General features: G+C 40.3%; 1 long non-coding RNA gene across 1 annotated transcript in view; it reads left to right on the forward strand.

Annotated features, from left to right (window-relative positions):
* Nucleotides 1-3,718: 3,718 nt before the first annotated feature.
* LOC137166279 (uncharacterized) overlaps nucleotides 3,719-17,520 on the forward strand; it is a 61,757-nt gene continuing 47,955 nt past the window's right edge. Inside the window, exon 1 of the long non-coding RNA XR_010923623.1 lies at nucleotides 3,719-3,828. This is a non-coding gene — a long non-coding RNA (uncharacterized lncRNA). The remainder of the gene's footprint in view (nucleotides 3,829-17,520) is intronic.

Raw genomic sequence — 17,520 nt, forward strand, 5'->3', positions numbered from 1 at the left:
GAAGGGGTGGAGAGCATGAGCGGCGCGGGCCTGAGAAGAAGGTGGGGTCTGGCGGGGAGAAGATGATACATCTCCATCTTCCCATTTCCCGGGCCCTTTTAAATTGCCAGGACACTGGCCAATTGCACCCTCTGTCCCCCTCCCCTGGTCGGCCGATCTGGTATTAATGACTGATTAATTATGTTATTATCCTGAATACTAGTTTTTCAACCAAGGCAAAGCTCCTTGGATGATCACTAATTGCAAAGTAACCAGTCATCAGCTATACAGTACGTTACACAAGTAGAGCAACTTGCCTATTAAAAGGGAAAATGTGGAAGCCAGACTAAGTCAGGGAACAGAATGCTGGTAGATGGATACTCATTATACAGCAAGTGAGCTGCACTTGGATATGTCAAAAACAGCTCTTTGGTGTCCTCAGGAAATGGTCTCAAACACTAATAAAAAGTTTTCATGTTACCTTTCAACATGAGTTCAAAGACGTTGTTGACATCTCTATCAAAATTACAGTGCTGTTGTGGGGTGATTGAATTTTAATCACCACTTGGATGGTAAGGACGTTAGTGCCAGTTTATTCGTCTCTTTTTGTCTGCTTTTTGTGTCCCCTTCTCAACAATTCCCCCTTTAATCTCCCTCTCAGCAGCAGGAAACATGCCTCTAGGGTATAAACAGGAGGAGCAGATAGCATGAAGACCCATAGCAAATCAGGATGTCTTGGAATAAAAGGGTTACAACCCCACATTTCTTTGAAAACAAATTTCCTGCTACTGACTCTGTAACACTAAAGAAGATTCAAACTGATTTAATTTTCTACCCCCCACCACATTTCTTCCCTTTCTCTCTAGACAACAGATGCCAATGTCTTTTTAAGTTGTTGATGATTAATTGCTAACACAGTACTGTTAAACACTCCATCACATTTTTCAAAACCTTCAGAAGTGTAACTGATAAAGTGCACACCACAGCAATGAACATGATATTATTGCAGATCTTTTGAAGCAAGAAACCTTTTTTCTCCCCATTCTTCCTGGCTCATTTTACATAAATTGAAATTCCTTCTGAAATGTGTGCAACCATTTCTTAGGATACTGTCCACAAAGACTTTTGCACCTGACTCTTTTACTTTGGGTAGGATACGTTGTATGTGTGGATTTCCTGCTGACGAGCTTTTGAAGCAACTGCTTTTGTTGCAACTCTGACGTTTCTCATTGTTACTGACAATTTATTCAGACCCCAGGCAGAAATGATTTCAAATAAATGTACACATATTGCAATGAAGTGGCAATCCTATCAGGGGTAGAAAGGCTAGTACCATTATGATGGGATAGTTAACTTTGTTTATATTAGGCCGTATTTAGATTCATAAACTGTAAGGCCAGAAGGGGACATCATGGTCATGTAGTCTGATCTCCTGCACATTGCAGGCCACAGAACCTTACCTCCCACACCGCCTTCGACTCCTTCAATAGGCCCATATCTTTTGGTTGAGTTACTGAAGTCCTCTTGATTTAAAGATTTTTAGTGCTTGTCTACGCATACAGCCCTGCTGCAGTGCATCTGGTGAAGAAACTCTATGCTGACGGCATAATAAAACTATCTCTGTGAGAGGCAGTAGCAATGTCAGTGGAAGAAGGTCTCCCATCGACATAGCGCTATCCACACCAGTGCTTATGAGCAACATAAATCATGCTGAATCCCAAAGAATAAAGATCCTAAGGAGAAAGATGAGGGCTTCATCCTTTTGCCTTCATTCCGAGATCCATGGGGATGTTCCTATTGAATGTCATAATCTCATATTCTGGGAACATTTTCTTGGGGGGGGTGTAATGAGCAGGTTGACTTTTTTTTTTTTAATTGTGAGGAAATGTTGATTTTAAAAAATGTGAAAATTAGAAATTTAAATATAAAAGGAAATATTTGCATGTGAAATTTTCCTCTTTTCCAGCCAGCTCTAGTACTAACCTAACAACTTCTCCCTTTTTCTCTATCACTGCAGCATTCTGTCTTTTTAAAAATCTTTTCCTACAGTACACAAGAAAACCTTCTCTTCTCTTTAAAAAGGTATGCTATCTATTGAGGAACAGCAACAGTTTCTTCTCTCCAGTTTGATCTAGAAATAGTCTAGATTTGTGAAGCTATTAGAAGCTCTCTAATAATGCTATGCATAGGCCTGGGCCAGATTAGCTGGAGCTAATGTAAATAATCATAGGTGTGGTAATCAGTAGCAAGGACTGAGGGATTAATGTTATTGCTGCTATATAAGAAAAAGTAGCTGAACTGTGGTGTGTCTAAGCTTAGACCTTGATCCTGAAAAGAATTACACCTGGGTTTGACTTTATGCACATATGTAAGTCAATGGGATATTCACTGTATGTAATATTAAACATCTGTAGAAGGCTTTACAGGATCAGGCCCTTGAAATGTAAGCCTGTCTGCAAAGTAGCTAGAACACTTCAAATGCTATATGCCTCTTGAGTAACCATTAATAAAATAATAAGAGGAGTGGCTGGAGACGCTGTCCCCCTCCCTCCCTCCCCCCCAAGTTGTGTTTTGATCAACTAGCTGGGTCTTTTTTGATGAAGTTGTAGCTGTGCACTCCCTCAGTAGTACCCATTTTGGATGTCTACACTCATTCACCTTCAAAAATAAATCCTCACACACATTACGTTAAATGCCTATGGGGAGAAATGTCAGTGTGACAAGGACATGGAATTGGTATGGGACTGAAGAGAAGCAGGAAGATGAGGAGCTTCAGGGCAGATGGAGAAAATGACAACTTTGAATTGCCCCCTTCAGCTGCCATTTCAGCAGCAGACCATGAGTCTTTCAGCCACTTTTAACTTTATTTCTAGTGAATAGCTAAATTAGAAGTTGTTCAATAATCCAAATTTGTAGGAAACCCACATGAAACTTGGAGGGAGGAGCACATGCTATAGGAGGGAAATGTTTGGAGGGACCACTAGGAAGTCAGCCTGTGTGCATGTGACTTGAATACTAACTACAGTTTTAGCATCTCTCTAAACAGCTCTCTTAATAAAGAGGCAGTTTAATTTTAAAAACAGGGAGTCCTCTCCTTATTACCCAGCAAATGAAAGAAAAGAATAATAACATCAATGTGCCTGCTCTAATAGGAATTAGTTCCTCAGGGTACACATGAGTAGGTTCCTGGTGTGCTCCTCAGGTGGCCAAAGGGAAAGCACTTGGCTTTCATCCTCTTACCTCACTCAACACACCTGAGGTATTCACCAATTGCCTACTAATGCACACCCTGTTCTAGTTTAATGTTATAGTGTTCATTCTGTTTCAATCTCCAGGCTGGTAGGTCAAGGAAATGCTGCAGTACAGCTTCAGGAGCAAAAAGTCATAGCTTGGGTTTGTGTTCAAGCACTGAAGAAATTGTAAAAATGTTGTTTTCTTAGTTTTATTACTAGCGGTTTTGTTGGCTTTACAGCTTAAATCAAGTTTCTATGAGCCATCTTTGGCAAAGCCCACTCCAGAAATATGGCCTGGATTCAGCCACCTACACTCTTCCAAAGGAAAGAAATATGTAGGTTTGAGAGTCAGCTGCTTTCAGTATGTCAGTGTAATGACAAAGCAATTGTTCTATAATCCACCCCCAGTTTTTCTGCTTTGAAGAAATGGCTCAAACCAGCCTTAATTCCATATGGTTCACCTGCATTTAAATGATGGATTCCTCCTATTCCCCCCAGCAGACAGACCTCTTCCTAGGTACACCAACATATCTTTTAATAGAGCTATTGTAATAAGGGATCTTCCACATCCATCCATTCATGGCAATCAGTTATTCCAGAACAGGAAGCAGAAAAGGTGAGGACAAACCTGTAAATGTAAATATTGGAGTTGTCTGGAAAATGATAAATGTTTCCCAAGAAAATATTCAAAAGAAATAAAAACTGCTCACTTTTCTATTTGAAAATTTTCCTAGAAAACTTCCTGTTTGGATATAAATAAATAAATCAGCATTGGATTGTTTCTGGTTTCCCAAACACATTTTGGATTTGTCATTGAAAAACCTGGAAAATGTCAGTAAACAAAAAAAAACCCTTTGTTAATTTAAAAAAAAAAAATGTGTAGGAAAAAAAGCCATCATTTGCTGGAAACAATTGTTGTACAAAAAGTTTTGACCCGCTCTGGTGAAGTTGCACTTCTCTGCTCTTCATAAATAGTGTCTGGTGAAAATGAATGGTATCCGGTTAAGAACATTTTCCATTAATTTGGTGAGAGAAAAGTAGAGCTTTTTTAATTAAAAGAGCTAGGATATTCATTGGCGCTTCCCCAGTGGTTGGTCACTCTCTTGCTTAGCGTGTAAGTATGCCCTATATGCATGCACAGGGGTTATATGCTTGTCCACACAGAGGGGTTAATCTGCAACATTTTTATGCACATCAGGTAACGTGCAATATGCAAGCTGCCTAACAGTATGCACACAGGACACCTGTGCCATCTTCCAGGTTGCATCATGTGTACACGCTGTGGCAGCTTGCTCTGTACTAAGTCCATAGCATTCTTGGACACTCCTTTGCTTTGCTGCTGAGTGGCATGCATCCTGGGTTTTTTCTTATTGTGAATTGTGGGATGTATAGCGGAAGCAGACGGGTTAACATTTTTGTCCATGTTACCGCTGTCCCTGCTCCATATTTCCTTTCTGGGTGGGCTAGCACCATTTCTGAATTGCTGTCAGCCAGCTTGCACTCAACAATGCTCGGTGTGGTTATGCTGGCAACCATGAATATGAAGAAGCTGATTGGGCTTTATATTATCATTCAAAACTGGGTGAATTTGGCTTTCGACTTTACCCACTGCCCTACTGAGCAGATGGCGTGGCAGCAGCAGCAGCTCCACAGCAGGAGAAGCTTCAGTGCTGGAGGAAGCGGGATGAGGATGAGAAGGACACAAAGAAACAGAAATTAGAGGAGCAGTTCCTGGAGCAAAACTTCACATAATGCATGTTTCTGGGCTTGGGAAACAAGCGTAGACTTGTGGGAAAGGGTAGTTCTGTAGAGCTTGGATGACCAGTGAGAGAATTTCAGAATGGTGAAGGCAACCTTTTTTTAGATCTGTGCTGAACTAACCCCGGAGCTGCTGCAGCAGCAGCATACCAATGTATGGTGCCCCAAGCCAGTGGAGAAATGTGTCACCCTTGTCAGCTGGAAGCCGGACACCCCTAAATGCTACCAGTCCATAGCAAACCAATTCAGTGTGGAAGATAGACTGTTGGGGTCATTGTCTGGTGGGCATGTAATGCCACGAAAAAGATTCTATTGCACTGGATTATAAAGCCCGGTAAGGCTCAGGAGATTATCGATGGTTTTGCACACATAGCATTCCCAAACTGTTTTGGGGCAATGATGGGACCTATTTTTTGCCCCTTCACCAGGGCACAGAATTTATAAACAGAAAGAGGTCATTCTGCATGGTGCTGCAAGGGCTCACTGACTTCTGTGGCAGACATAAATGCATCGTGGTCTTGAAGGGTCTGTGATGTTAGCATCTTTCAGAAAACGCAGCTCTATTTACCTTAATGGATATAGGACAGTTTGTCTCTAGGATCACCCTGGACAGCATTGGTGTGGAAATTGCTCCAGTTATTCTGGGAGACCTCGCTCATCATCTGCTTGGTTAATGGTTAATAAAGCCATTCCCAGGCCACTTGAACAGATGAAAGGAACTGTTTTACTATCCTCTCAGTAGTTGCAAGAATGGTAGTGGTGGGTGCATTTGGCCATTTGAAAGGAAGATGCTGCAGTTTGTGAAATAGGTTGGGAAGCAGCAGGGAAAAATGTGCCAAATATTAACCTCATGTTGCATTTTGCACAATATTTGTGAGTCTAAGAGAGAGAGCCTTAATGATGGGTGGGAGGCTGAGATGTAGAGACTGCTCAGCAATTTGAATATCCAGCAAGACATCAAAAAAAAACCCAACCAAAAACCAACCTGGGACAAGATTGTCAGGTATGCCTATTCTTATGTTGAGTTTCTGGCCTGAAAATGTGCAGCTGTACATCTAACTGTTAACCTGTGGAGGTAGGTGGGGAGATGGATTGTGAGCAGCTGAGTGTTTTTTATGGGTAGTGGAAGTGCAATGTTGCAGCAATCCTTATTTTACCTTATGTCATTGCCTAGATCCTTTTGTAAAACACAATGATTTAGTTCAAACATAAGGATTTCCTGTGTAAAATATATTGACAACTACTTATGTATGAAGTTTCAAAGGTTTTTATTATTAAACACTCAATAGTGTAACAAACACAAAAATAAACCTTTAACTGAAACAAAAATGAAGTAACAGCATTTTATTATTAAACTGTTATTAAACAGCAATCTATTCTCTAACAACTATAAATAAACCTAAACAATAGTGAAACAGAAAATCAAAGTGCAACAGTGCAGTGCAGGGCACAATACAAAGGGAGGGGGCTTAGACTCCCAGGTGAGTACGTGCTTTGCCTCTGCCTCTTCTTGTTCATGGGCTTTCTAGTGATGAGTGGTGAGAATCGAAGTAATCAGAAGCATTAGAGGCCTTTAAAGAGCTAGAACCATAGATGCAACTGTTCTCACTTCCCTGTGCTTGAGTCTGTGAAGGGAATGATCTCTGGGAGATCCGCTGTGGTGGTACAGAGGAGAGGAACTGGTGTTGCCAGTAATTGGTATTGTTCACAGGCTGAATGACATGGCTGAGTCCTGGTTTACAGAGCTGCATTGCCTGCTGCCCTAACAGCAACATGAACTTCAGTAGGACATTCTGATTTTGTATTTTCTTTGCATCTCCCCGTCTTTTTCAATACTGTCTTTTGCCATGGCAACGCTGTCCCTGACAACTGCCATGCTGTCCCTGACCACTCCCACGATCTCTCTGGAGAGCTCTTTCTTTTTCCCTCTCTGTCCTCAAATACAGCCTCCACCTCTCCACTGTTTTCATTTGTCGTCGGGGCTCTGCAATGAGGTCTGCAAATATTTCATCCTGAGTTTTCCATTTTCTCCCCCTCAGGTTACCCAGCTGCTCAGCCATTGATAAAGGTCCTGTCCTTGAGGGTCTGGCTGTGGGAGTAGGAAAAAAACAGCAGCAGCCGTAAAAAGTCATTGTTCATGTTCCAGGGAGGCTATGATAGCATTTTTTAAAATATGCATTTCTGACTTTCCCTCCCTGAGATTCTTTGCAGTCTTGAGGGAACCTCAGAGATAGAAATGGTGTATGCGTGAGGAGGGCTGCACTGGCATTTTTGTCTGTGCAGAATGTGCTGTTTGGCTTTGCCGTTGTGTCTTGGACGCCATGGGGAGGTTTGAGGGGGTGTGAGAATTATGTTTCCAGTTTTGATGTACAGTTTTGCTGTGCCTTGGAAGTGCTTTTATTGTGTCAGGGGATTAGTCCTCTGCATCCCCTTCAGACTGGCAAAGGGCAGACCAGAGAGATATGTTGTGAAGTTATTCACTGAGATAGTGCCCTCCAGGAGTGCTGCAGGAGTGGAAGGTAGTTGTGAGCCATATCAGGGGAATGACTGTGCAGCTATCCCCCACAACATGTGGATAAAAATTAAAGCAGGACCTAAGACTTAAAAATTGCTTATCTCCCCTGGAGACATGGCAAAAATGCAGAGAAACAGAGATGGGTCGCAATGACTGTGTGAATCCTTCACTGTTTTCAGTCTTGCCCTATGTAAACCTGTGTGAAAAGCCATTCAGATCTTTGCTGTCCCTAAGCTCTGTAAGAATGCATATTATAGTGCATCTCCACTTCCTTGGGGAGCTGTAGTCTTTGTACCTTTACAGGCATGCAATGTCCATGTCTACCTCATGTAAACGGAGAATACTAATCAAACTTCCCATAACCTCTGCCTCAATCAACTGCTGAATTTCTCACACATGAATATTTTCATTATTCAAATCCGGTTTGAATGTAAGTTCTCCTGAGCTGTTTTCTCTTTATCTTGCCCTGTTTTTGTCTTAGCTGTGGTCCCTCATGGTTCTCTGCTTAGCAAACTCCAAAGGAAGACTTTTATTTTGGTGGCTTGCCACAAGAGCTTTGTGCACTGATGCTTCTCCCCACATGGCGATGAAATCCAGGGTCTCAAGAAGCCATGCTGCAGGCTTCTGAGGTAATATTGCACCAGTGCTGATATACTCAAATCCAAGAGCAAATGGGCAAAATCTGCCCCTGCAGTGGTTTTTAAATGGGAGAGGGGACAACTAGTCAACTTGACATCAGAGCAGGGGAGAACACTCAGGTCAGTAATGGTAACCCACAAAATAGTGTGGGCTAGTGGTTGGAGGACTGCCAAAGCAATACTCAGCAGCATTGTGTGCACATGAACAACAGACCAAGCAAACTCAATTTGCAGCATACGTAGTTCACTTTGAATGCTGATTCTAGAGTTCACAATAAATGCAGAGTTTTTGCACTATAATGAATTGTTTCATGTATACACAAATGTTTTCAAACAGGATTTACTCAACATAATACAGTTTAACCCCTGTCCTTTGGGAAGACAAGCAGAAAAGCCACATTACAGGGCCCTTATGTTCTGGTTGCCTATGGCCAAATGTGAAGCTTATTCATTAATAGACATAGGAGAATGTGGAGATGTTATAGTTAAGACAGAAGGTACACATCACTGACCCTTTTCCAGAATGACCCTCTGCTTCCCTTCTTTTGGGTTGAAACAGAATCAAGGAACAACACTTTTGTCCTCCACTGCCTTTTCCGTGCATTGATTTTTTTCCACCAGGTATCTATGCATAGTGTTCTGCCAAAAAGAGCTGCATGTTTAGAAATCACTCATTTTAGTCTCCTAATGGACAGAATTTATCCTGTTCTACACACTGTACAACTATGGATAATGCTGTTTCAGCTCTGGAGATCACCAGAATAGATAATTTTGGGGGTGGTACTAAACACTGTGTACCAGTAATAACAACCTATTGCATATTTTTGGCACAATTGGTTATTGTATCATAAATTGCACCTCGGCTGAAAGAGCTGTGACCCAATCTCCCTTACTAAAAAACCTTTACAATAGTATATAGCAATAAATGTTCTCCAAAGGGTCAGTTCTGAAAACACTTACTGCTTTGCGTGGTGCTTGCTACTGAAGCTGGGCAGGAAATGGTTTTCCCATCCCACAAATATTTTTGAGAGTTCAAAAATGTTTTCCCATTCTGAACTGGGATGAAACTAAGACCTTTCAGATTTGTTTGTGGGGAAAAATAAGCTAGTGTTCCAGTAGGCTGCTGGTTAGCAAACTCAGCTGGCATGTGGGAAACTCAAGTCCCTGATCTGCCTGATTCTATCTTCCTTGTTGGAGTTGTTCCACTTTGTATAAATAATTAAATATTGATTGGGCCATAAAGTGACTTTCTAGCCCAGCGACTAGGGAACTCACCTGGGATGTGGGAATCACAGGTTAAATGCCTGTGCTGAATCTGGGTGTCCAACGTCTCAGGTGAGTGCCCTATCCACAAGACTATTTGGTGCTGTGAAATAGCTCTCAGCCAGAAAAGTCAGTAAATTGTCTTATCTATCTTTCCACCGTGTGCTTATTACCTTCTACTTTTTAAGTGGTCTATGAAGTGGGAAGAAAGTTGAAGCTTTCTGAACCCTGATGAACACTATTTTAGAGTGTCCTAATTTATGAACTTGTTTGATTCATTGCAAATTCTACTTTGGCCTGAGAACTAACCAACAGATTGGAGCCACCTTTGTTGTTATAATAGAAAATCTCAGTTACAACCTTAATCATGCATCTGACAAACTGGGTTTCTGCCCACGGAAGCTTATGCCCAAATACATTTGTTAACCTTTAAGGTGCCACAGAACTCTCATTGTTTAACTTTAATTATGGAGCACTGCCAGCTGTCCCACAATATACCCTTTCCAGTATCTGTCTCCAAAGATGGACATATATGTTAGGAATATGATCTTTTTAGTGACTGGTGATTTAGAGACCCTTTGGTCTAAATCCTTAGCTAATGTAAATGGCCATAGCTCCAGAGAAGGCAATGGAGCTTCATTGATTCACACCATCTGAAGATTTAGTGCTGTGTATGTAGGTCTTTTTTTTTTTTTTTTTTTTGGCCGCGCTGTATCCTGAGAAATATGGTGATGGCATCCCTCTGACACTGTCATCACTCCATAGTCTCTCCATTTATTGTAACATTCCCATCATCATGCTACCTGAGAGCTGAGCACATTTAAAGAGAGCATACTATCAGCCTATATTGCATTCTCCTAGAATCTTCCATTTTCTTTGTATAAAACCATGAGGGTGTGCTTGGTAGAAATATATTTGTTGTATTATCTATCAAAGCACAGTTGTTGGGGGGAAAGCTGCTATAAAGAGGTGAGGTCTTAATCTATCAGGTATCGTTCTATTTTCTCATAGAAAATAATATCATCTTTGCTGGGTTATCCATTTTGTTTTAATTCTGTGCTTTGCATTGCTTCACTCCCCATGACACTCTTGTGTATATTACGTATCACTTTAACAGACTGGGTTTTATAAAGGAGGTGCAGAGTTCACTGCTTGGTCATTGCATTCTTGGGAATCTTCGGATATAATTATAAAATCTGAACACAATGACTTTCTATTTTTTTCTGGCAAGGTACCACAAACTATTTTATTGTAGGGAATTGTACTGGTTTATTACAATGCCTTATATGGGTCTTTTGTTTGAGACTTGGAATTAGTTATTTTTCTAATATAATATTATACAGCATCTGCAGCCACAGTGTTCTCAGCTTTAGTGTTGAATGAAAAATACAATCGAGGAAAGGAGTGTTTCAATATATCAAACACATTCCACTTATTATCAGAATATGGTGATATGAGGAAGGACAATTTCACCCTGGAGAAATCACTGTAACCTATACCCTGCATAGAATTAAGCAATAAAGAATAAGTGGAGGTATATAATATTTGATTTCTAGATAGATGGGTGAGTGTATTCATTTCTCCCATCTGTCTAGAAATGAAATGCTGTAACAAATGACTGGTGGTTTACTGCTATTCCAATACAGCTTTCTGCATGATTCCTTATTCACATAAAATAAATGTCCTGTATGGAATTTAAAACTTTTTTCAGCTTTAATGGGATCCCTATTTCATTTCTGTAAGGCAGCTGATTTTTCTTCACAAAAGATTTAGGCTTGGGGTTTCAACGCAGTCCAAGGGACTTGGGCACCCCAACTGTATTGAAATTTAGTGAGAGTTAGGCATTTATCGCTTTTAGGTTCCTTTGTAAATATGAGCTTTCATTGTTACGCTCACAGTGAGAATTATAACCCCCTGACTATGCAACCCTTACTCACAGAGTAATCCTTTGATGGAGTAAAGAAAGTAAAGACTGCAGAATGGAGTTCGTGGTGATTATAGTTCATCTGTTTTAAGTGGCATGTCCCGGCCTGTATATACTTGCAGTGTAGACATACCCATAGTCAGCCAATCCATATGTTGGATGGTCATGACCATGAACTGAAACCATCATTACAGCATGCAGGGATTAAAGGAGTCTTAAAACTGTGTTTCAGCTATGCCCCAGTTTTTAAAAAGTGTCTGATTTTATCGTGTCCATCTAGCTTCACTATTAAACAGATGGATAAAGGTATGGTTTATGTTCTGCAAAGATCCCTTCTCCCATGAACTGCCTACACCTACAGTGCTTGGGTATTCATTGTCTTATTTAAGTTTCTTTATTATTCACTTGTCAGGGATGTGCCTAGTTCCTTAACGGCATAGTAAAAAGACTGCATGGACAGGAAACCTTTCCCAAAGGTTAATTATTTGATGAGAAAAGAAATGACTCCTATATTGCCAGTTAACCTTTGTTTTTCAGTTTTAAAATTATTTCTTTCAGTTATGTCATTTCTCGGGAGTCACAGGAACTTTTTTCACTTTCTAATTTCGCTTATCTCTTAAAATACCTGTTCAAATCTGAATCTTATCTTGTTAATCTTGTTTGTTCTAGAGAGAATAGATTAAATTCCTTTAACTGTCCACTTTATTAAATTCCTGTTACATCAATAAATTATAACAAAATCAGGCAAGTAGTGCATAACCCATTGCTACCACACACTCTCTTCTAAATGCATGTTACAGTTATGAAAGATAATTAAAATTAATTGTTTCCCTTTTAATTAGCTTTTCATTATGACCATTTTTATTGCAAAAACATTTAAGTTTTCTAATGTTATGTCTTAGTATTTTTTAAATGAAAATATTACTATCAATCAAAGGTACTTATCTGTCCCCCATTTCCATGGTGCCTCATAATCTTTAAATGTATTCATCCTCACAATGCCCCTGTGAGGAAGGGAAATGCTATTATCCACATTTTAAGGATGGGGAACTGAGAAGGTAAGCGACTTGCCAAAGATCACACAGGTATTAGTCATGTCTATGGTAATGTCCTGGGAAGATCCCCTTCAGCTTCCTGATCAGGCCTTTGAAGGCAGTTATTTTGGATGTTCCAAAGAATCCATTCCAGGTCTTACCTGAAGTCCAGTGCATGCTGGGAAAGACTTTAGGCATTTTCTCAGTATTCTGTAGAGAACAACACAGTGCAGACATCATTAATAAAATTGATAATACATACCTCAATACTGAGTGGCAGTGCATTGATTCAAGGAGTTCCCTGTAACCAGAGACATTCACCTCCACACACTGCCTTATGAATCCAGATGTTTAGCCTTCCAGACTTCACCTTCTCCTATGATATCAGACACAGGTTCTTTTTTACAGAGCTGTTGCCAAGGTCCATGAGGTGGTAGCTGACTTCTTGATGAATATATTATAAATACAATGGATTAGATCATCAGCCGGTTTCAACTGATGCAGCTCAATGGAAAGCCAATATTTCAGGGGGAAATTTACACTAGTGTTCTATCTATGCATTATCTCTTTAGCTCAGAAAAAATTCCATTTTGTGTTATTTTATTGATTTTTATTTTATTTTTCCTACTCCGTATGAAAGTGAATTTTGTTGGTATCATTTCTGTACACCTCACACAGCCTAAGTAATAAAGACCACATTTTGTGTTCAGCTACTTGGATGTTGTCAGCAATGATGCAAGAAGCAAAAAAAGACAGCACTTGATTTTCATAAGCTGGGAAAACTCTGGAGAGCTAAGAAATGTTAAAAAAGCACTACCCTGCAAAATACACTGACCAAAAGAAACAAAAATTAAACTGAGCATATAAACACATCCCAGAGATCACTTAAACAATGTGCTATTATGAGTTAAATACCATAATCATTAGCTTACTATTGCTAATGATTAAACAATGATTATTGTGGGTCTTAGTTTTATATTACATGAGGCTGAAGGATGAGTGACTTTAACCACCCAGCAAATAATCTTTCGGAACTGTATTTTCTGAAAAAGTCTTGTTGTTAAGGTGAAATTCACCGTCTTTTGGCAACAAATCATTCATATGTCTTCCCTTGTCCCTAAGGATAGACCAGTGATGGGATCCCAACTATTTATTAGGGTCTCACTCCCTAGGCCATGTCCTTGACATCCCCTCATCTCTCCCTTCACATTCCAGCTGATTTACTCCTTGTACTGGCGAGAGCAAGGACTGAGCAAACCTTATTTACATGGATTGCTATTGTAATCTGCCCTTGCACAGCTCTGGATGCTATGGAGACCCACCATCCAAGGACAGACAATCTAGCTCAAAGAGATCACATTCTGTTGGAGAAAACTTAATTGTTTATTAGTGGGTTTTGCAAGACATATTGCCTGATCAGCCTATTAGAACAGATGGACTCAAGTGCCCACACTCACTCCTATAGCTCAGATTTTGTGCGCAGATAGAAAGGTTTTAATCTAACTGCCTGAGACAAAACAGTATCCTCTGAAGAATCAAATTCTCATAGAACTACAGTAACAGCTGCCACAGAATGAGTTTGCAAATAGAATATTGTGTAGTCTAGTGCTTAATTAGCTACATATGCCCCCATTTGAATAATAGACACAACTAAAACAAGTTCTAATGTTTTGAATGGGACCTCCTCCCAGTTTGTAATTTTGTGCTCACAGTTTGGCATGCATTGTCATTTTGCCCAGGAAACTCCCTCACCCCAGAATTTGTACATGCAAATTGCAACAATCACAATCCGAGCATGCGAAGAGGATTTGCTCACGAAATGTATCTTCTGCTGAGGCAAATGATGGTCCATGTAAAAATGCAGGGGGAAAATTGAGTGATTGCATTATAATTAAAGATATTTTTAGAGTGGAGTTGCAGACTTTGTGTCTTTTAGTCTGATTTTCAGAGGGGCTGATCCGCTACAAATGACCATGAAAGTCAAACGCTCAGCACCTTTCAAAATTAGGCCATTGATCTATGAAATTCACTATGGGAGGTGCTTTGCTGAAAGCCCTGTTTAGTGTCAAGCCATGGGAAAATTGTAATTTTTAATACTTCACAATATAATCCAAGGTACAGGGTCTCTACAGTTTTTTTTTTTTTTTTTTTTTTTTTTTGGTACAAAAGAATTTGTCTCCTATTTTTTGTTTGCCTGCCTAACTCCTGAAGAAGAGTTCCACGGAGCTTAAAAGCTTGTCTCTTTCACAAACAAAATGGATCCAATAAAAGATACTATCTTAGCCATGTTGTCTACCTCACTCCAATCAAAGCAATTTCTCAGCTTCTGACTCTACATGAATGGGTCACGCAGGGATGATTACAACTAAATGGAAGCATTTTATGAATGGAATCACAAGTCTCACAGATATGTACTTTCTTCCCCATTTACCTTGTTGAATATTCAGGGCTGTCATCACACATGCAAGCTATTAGATAAATCTCCAGAAGCTACCTTTATACAGTCCACAAATCTCACCACATTTTTTGTTGCAAACTAATTTGCTGAACTGCAACAACAACAGCAACAAAAAGGTCAGAGTTCCAGAAAGCAGAAATGTTGTCGCACTAAAGCTCAGCTGGAGGCTGATCTCAGACTTTTTCTGAAAGATAAGATTAAGGTGATTTTATTTTTTCTGTTTTAACTAATTGAATTACCTGAAATGTGTAATGTTTGCTGTATCGGAGTTCTGTACTTACAGGATTTTATTTCATTTACTTTCCTTTCTTTTGTGCTGTGAAAACTCTCTACAGATTTATGGATGCAGTCATGTGGTGGCCCTATCTGTCAGAATGAAGCATTGAAAGAAGGCATGTAGGACCAAATTCTCTTCTGACCTATGCGCTCATGCACCTACACTGAACTTAGTAGGATTGCATGAGGTGTCAGTCCGTGGAAAAGATGCCTCTTAGTGATATTCATCCACTCTTATCTATTCTGATCTTTGCTAAATCTTTTTTTCATAAATAAGCTTTTTATACCCAAGTCTCTGCAGCAGCCCTTTTTCAGTGTAATAATGGTTTCGCTAGACTTTTTGGTGCTTGCACAGTGCTATCCTTGGCTTGCCACAAACATTTGCCAATATTTACTATGTATTAGATGGGTAGGAGTTACACGTAAGTTCTCAGAGCTCTATTCAACTGACTTTGCTTAAAAGTGAAAGGCTGATTGAGGAGACCTATTGCTCCAATCAGCTGGAATTGTAACAGCTTGAATACATGCTCCTGTGTTGCTGTGGTTAGATTGTGTTATTTTATTTTGTTTCTTTGTCACCATACAATTGCAAAACATGTTACATACCGGAATTACTATGTCCATTTCTCAGCCTCAAACATCCTCCCGTGAACTTTACATTAGTTAGAAGACTGAAAGTTGTGGAGGGGTCAGGAAAGGTGTCTTTAACCCACTATTATGCTCCTCCCAATCTCAGGGCCACTACAGTAGCCCTATATTTCTGGAAGATCCTCCCACATTTGAGGGAATCCTCCAGAGACACGGGTGGGCTGAGTGAAGAGGTCGGGAGTAGATTTAAATCTGCTTAATCAGGTGCCGAAATGGTGCAAACAAATAAACAAAAAAACCCTCCCGGTTACCTACCCATTACTGTAGTTCTTTGGGATGTGATACAAATGTGTATTTTACTTAGGTGTGTGCACACCCAGTGCACCAGAGCCAGAGCACTTTGCCTAACGATACCTATGGGGTAGTGCTCATGCCCTGTTGCCCTAGTCCCTCCCCAGGCCACATAAGTGTGGTACTGCCTCAACCCCCTCAGTTCCTTTGCACCTAACATCAGAGGTACAGACTCTGATGCAGAGGGGACGGAGAGTGGATTGTGGAATACGTGTCTGCATCCCATCTTGAAGAACAACAGTTACAGGTAGGGAGTTGTTTCTTCTTCTTCAAGTAGATGCAGTTGTGTATTTTACTTGGGTGATTCACAAGCAATACTCATAGTATGTGGGGCTCAGAGTCTATTTAAATAAGGACTGAAGGATTGTCTTTCCCAAAGTTTTCATCTGAAGTGGACGCAGCAATAATGAGATAGTGATTTGTACAAGTATACACAGAGGACCAAGGAGCAGACCAGCAAATGTCCAATATAGGAATGTCACTTACAAATGCAGTCAAAGTCACCTGAACTCTCATAGAATGAATTCGCACCTTTTGAGAAGGTGTAGCCTGGGCTACTTCATATGCTGTGTTGATACCTGAAGTTATCCACTTGCAGATCATCAAGAGACTGCTTGACCCTTCACTCAAAACAAACAAACAAGAGGAGGAGTGGAAAGAGCTGATTTTATCCAGTTAAAAAGCTAAACATTGCCAGGGGTCCAGTGCATGAAAATGTTCTTCCTATGAGATTCAGTGCAGCTTAGGGAATAATACAGGTAAATATACAGCTTGGTTCAAGTGAAATTGGGAAACCACTCTAGATAAAAACTTGGGGTATTGCCACAAGGAAGGCAGTTTTCTGGCATAGAAGGGAGAAAGAGAGTTTCCAGAGACTTGAATGGAAGTCCCGTAAGAGCCACTAAGACAATATTAAGGTCCCAGCTTTTTAACTTTTAACCAGCTTTTTAACCAGTGGATGGAGACAAGTGACTCCTTTCAAGAACCTCACTGCCATGGAGTTTCACATGCATGAGAGATGAAATGCTGAAATCACTGACAGGTGGACTTTCAATGAACTATGTACAAGACCAGAAGAATGAAGGTATAACAGATACTCCAAGATGTCTTATATGCAAGCTAGCTTCAGTTGGACTTCCTGGGCTAATGACCATATTGAGAACCACTTCCAGCTGGCTGAGTAAGCTGCTCTGGTAGAAAGCTTCCTACTATTAAACAAGATTTGCTTGACTCCCTCCAAACATCACTCCTCTTCCTCATCTAACCATGAAGTTCCCATACTGTGGGATACAGAAAGATGAGTGCTGGTTGTAAAACCTAACCATGATGCTGAGTCATGAGGTTAGGATGAAGAAGAAAAGATATGGGAGGCCGAACCGATAAAATGAGGAGGTTGGGGACTGAACACTTTTTTGGCCACATTGGAACAATGAGAATGATCTTGACACAGTTCAGTTTCAGCTTAAGAATGACCTGTAGGCTGATCAGAATTGGAGGAGAATC

The sequence above is a fragment of the Emydura macquarii genome, unplaced genomic scaffold (genome assembly GCF_026122565.2).
Source record: "Emydura macquarii macquarii isolate MOO-44397 ecotype Brisbane River unplaced genomic scaffold, CSIRO-AGI_Emac_v2 contig_2825, whole genome shotgun sequence".
Taxonomy (NCBI): domain Eukaryota; kingdom Metazoa; phylum Chordata; order Testudines; family Chelidae; genus Emydura; species Emydura macquarii.